Consider the following 4,538-nt stretch of genomic DNA (forward strand, 5'->3'; position numbering starts at 1 on the left):
CTTGAACTCAAGGGAAACAGAACAAGGTATTTCAATAACCGAATCTGGGTCCCAATTTTTGGAAATCTTTGAGAACTAGTCTTGGATGAAGCCCATAAGACTAGATATTCTATTCATCCAGGCTCCAGTAAAATGTATCACGATGTGAAAGAATTTTATTGGTGGCCTAATCTAAATCTGACATTGCTGATTATGTGAGCAAGTGCCTTACTTATCTGAAGGTTAAGGCCGAGCATCAGAAGCCGTCTAGTTTACTTCAACAGCCGGATATTCCGCTGTGGAAGTGGGAATGTATCACTATAGACTTCGTTACTAAGTTGCCCAAGACTTCAAACGGCAACGATACTATTTGGGTCATAGTTGATCGTCTTACTAAATCTGCACATTTCTTACCGATCAAGGAAACTGACAAGATGGAGAAATTATCACAACTCTATATCAAAGAGATTGTTTCACGTCATGGAGTTCCTATCTCAATCATTTCTGATCACGACAGTCGATTTGTTTCTAGATTTTAGAAAACTTTACAATCTGCTCTTGGAACTCAACTCGACATGAGTACAGCTTATCATCCGCAAACTGATGGTCAAAGTGAGCGAACTATTCAGACGTTGGAAGATATGCTTCAGGCTTGTGCTATCGATTTCGGAAAAGGTTGGGATAGACACTTGCCTTTAGCTGAATTTTCTTATAACAACAGCTATCACTCAAGTATTAAGGCTACACCTTTTGAAGCCTTCTACGGACGAAAATGTAGATCCCCATTGTGTTGGGATGAATTAGAGGACACACAGTTAACTGGTCCTGAAATCATTCATGAAACTACCGAAAAGATAGTTCAGATTAAGAAACGATTAGAAACTGCCCGCAGACGACAAAAGAGCTATGCTGATAAACGTCGGAAAGATTTAGAATTTCAAGTTGGTGATAAAGTCATGTTGAAAGTATCCCCTTGGAAGGGCGTCTTTCATTTTGGTAAGCGAAGCAAATTAAGTCCACGTTATGTAGGGCCTTTCAAGATTATTGAAAGAGTTGGTCCTGTGGCATATCTGTAAAGACCCGTCCTAATCCATCTGGACGAATACATTACATTTGGTTACATCACGAGGTACTTGACCTCTATATGATACATTTTACAAACATTGCATTCGTTTTTAAAAGACAAACTTTCTTTACATCGAAAGTTGACGGCATGCATACCATTTCATAATACATCCAACTATAGTTGACTTAATAATAATCTTGATGAACTCAATGACTCGAATGCAACGTCTTTCAAAATATGTCATGAATGACTCCAAGTAATATCCTTAAAGTGAGCTAATGCACTGCGAAAGATTTCTTTAATACATGAGAATAAACATGCTTTCAAGTGTCAACCAAAAGGTTGGTGAGTTCATTAGTTTATCGTAAGCAATAAAATTCATCATTTTAATAGACCACAAGATTTAAATACAGTAAACCTATCTCGTATACAAAACCATATTTCATAATGCTTAGCAGAGTAGGTTCGTATCCTTTTCTCCCCCGTAGGTTGCTTCGCGATTTTTAATATCTTTTATAAACATAATCTCGTATCAGGCATTTCGCACGACATAGAGATAAAATTAATTCATACAAACTACAAACACCTGGTAATCGACCTTAACAAGATGCATATAGAATATCCCCCGCATACCGGCATTTCGCACGGTCATGCAAAAGCATACAATCAGGCCACTCTTTTAAATATGATGGTTGTGTACACCTCACAAACAGATCATATCTTTTAAAGCTGGCGGTTGTATACCTATTTCGAAGTACTAAAGCAGTTCAAATTCTCTGACTAGGGCTGGTTAGTGCCCATAGATCTATCTTTACGATTCGCATCAATTAGGAGCTCGGTTTCCTAATTCTTAGATTACCAGACTATAAAGAGGTGATATCTGGTGTACTCATAATAACTCATTCGTAGAATGTTTTTAAGTACTTGTGTCTATTTCGTCAAACATTTATAAAAGTTGCGCATGTATTCTCAGTCCCAAAAATATATATTGCAAAAGCATTTAAAAGGGAGCAAATGAAACTCACAATACTGTATTTTGTAGTAAAAATATATATGACGATATTGAACAACTGAACAATGCAGGGTTGGCCTCGGATTCACGAACCTATATTATTTGGATATTTATTAATACAAATAATCGTAATCGAATAAGTTTATATATATATATATATGATTTACGAATCATATCCTTTTTATATTAATAATATATATACGTCTCATATATTCATTTTGTATATAAAACTGGAAATTTTGTTATGTTATATATTTTAAATATATTTTTATAAGTATATATATATATATATATATATATATATATATATATATATATATATATATATATATATATATATATATATATATATATCATTGTTTGTTAAAAAAATTGATAGTAATACTAAAATTATATTAATATTGGTTAAAATGATAATAATTATAGTTCTTAGTTTTACTAAATAAGGTATTATTGTTAATAATTATATTATTGATAAAAATAATGATATTTATAATAATAACTATAAAAATATAATTTTTTCGGTTAATGATACTTAGGATAATGATTTTAGTAATTATATATATTAGTAGTACTCGTTATTTATAAATAATCATACTTCTGATAATAATGATAACATTAGTAATAATACGTATGTTAATAATAAATACTAATTCTAGTAGTTATAAAATGGTTCTAATACTAGTATTAATGAAATAATAATAACTTTTATTATGTTCATAGTGATAATAATTATATTTATAATAATAATACTAATGATAATTATAATATTTTTAGATATAATACAAATGATAATAATTATAACCTTAATAATAGTAACAATAATAATATATGATCATAAATCTTGTATTAGTAATAATAACAATAATAATACTTACATTACTAATAATAATAACAATAATAATAATAATAATAATCATGGTAATAACAATGATAATAATAATAATAATAATAATAATAATTATTATTATTATAATAATAATAATAATAATAATAATAATAATAATAATAATAATAATAATAATAATAAACATAATGATAAATATGATAAATAAAGATTACCTTTGTGTGACGACCCGGAAATTTCCGACCAAATTTAAACTTAATCTTTATATGATCTCGACACGATAAGCAAAGTCTGTTAGGTTGAGTTTCAAAATTTTGCACTGTTTAATTGACCATCGACCGTTCTTAATGATTCACGAACAACTATTTGTAAATAGATATGTATATATTTAAATAAATATATATAATTTGAAATATAGTTTATGATGTAATTTTCATTTAACAAATTAAGGATCGATATTTTATACCATAATGACCAAAAATAAATAAATATAGTTAATCTAGAAATTTGGGATTTTTTTTTCAGAAGACTTTTATCTGTCACTGTTTAACGACGGAGTATGATATATTAGCCCGTGAATTTTAGATGCCACTTAATCAAATGATCATATTCCCCACGTCATATACACACACTAGCATACACTGACCCACACATGAGAATTAACATATATATCAATTGAGAAAAACACAATCAACTTTCACTTTTGGTCGTCCACTTTAGTATTTAAATTTCCCATTGAATGTCGATAAAGATACTGCCAATTATGATGGCTGCTACACTGTTGGTGAAAGATCTTTTAAATCTAATATGACATATGTAATATATATATTATATATATATATATATATATATATATATATATATATATATATATATATATATATATATATATATATATATATATATATATATATATATATATATATATATATATATGTATATATATATATATGTATATATATATATATATATATGTATATATATATGTATATATATATATATATATGCATGTTCCATAATTGAGGCATAATACAATCATCTTTTGCAAATTTATCGTCTGCTTGTCACCAACTCCCCTCATACGTACCATTTATATTCTTTGTTTAACAACACAAGACATAAAAACTCAACACTGTTTTTGTTTACGGTCATTCAACTAAAACTAATATTAGGTGTTGCTACTATCACAACCGGCTACAACCATCCCTACGCCACCCTCTTCCACCAACTTGAACACACAACCACCACACAATCGATAACCTCACCACATGAAGCCCACAATATCATCATGTAACACCACCATTCAGTTACCCAACACTACCGTAACCATCGACTCAATCTACTACCAATTACCTTTTCTTGTTTTGGAAGACAAGAACCACAATCTAACTGTCGATCTTCTTCTATATCTATTTCTATTTTTATTTCTATTCCAGCTCAATAAACACACTCAAGCATATACATACAATTTACTTACATATATTACACTTTCATGTGTGTAAAACATCACCACCTGCAAAACAACTTGAGCTGCCATTCGATCATCCCATATCACCACTATCGTGAACAAGCAACCACCATCGATCATCCTTAAATCCAGGCTGCTGTACCTGTAAGGATCAAATCATTTTTTT

Source organism: Rutidosis leptorrhynchoides, chromosome 8, assembly GCF_046630445.1.
Source record: "Rutidosis leptorrhynchoides isolate AG116_Rl617_1_P2 chromosome 8, CSIRO_AGI_Rlap_v1, whole genome shotgun sequence".
NCBI lineage: Eukaryota > Viridiplantae > Streptophyta > Magnoliopsida > Asterales > Asteraceae > Rutidosis > Rutidosis leptorrhynchoides.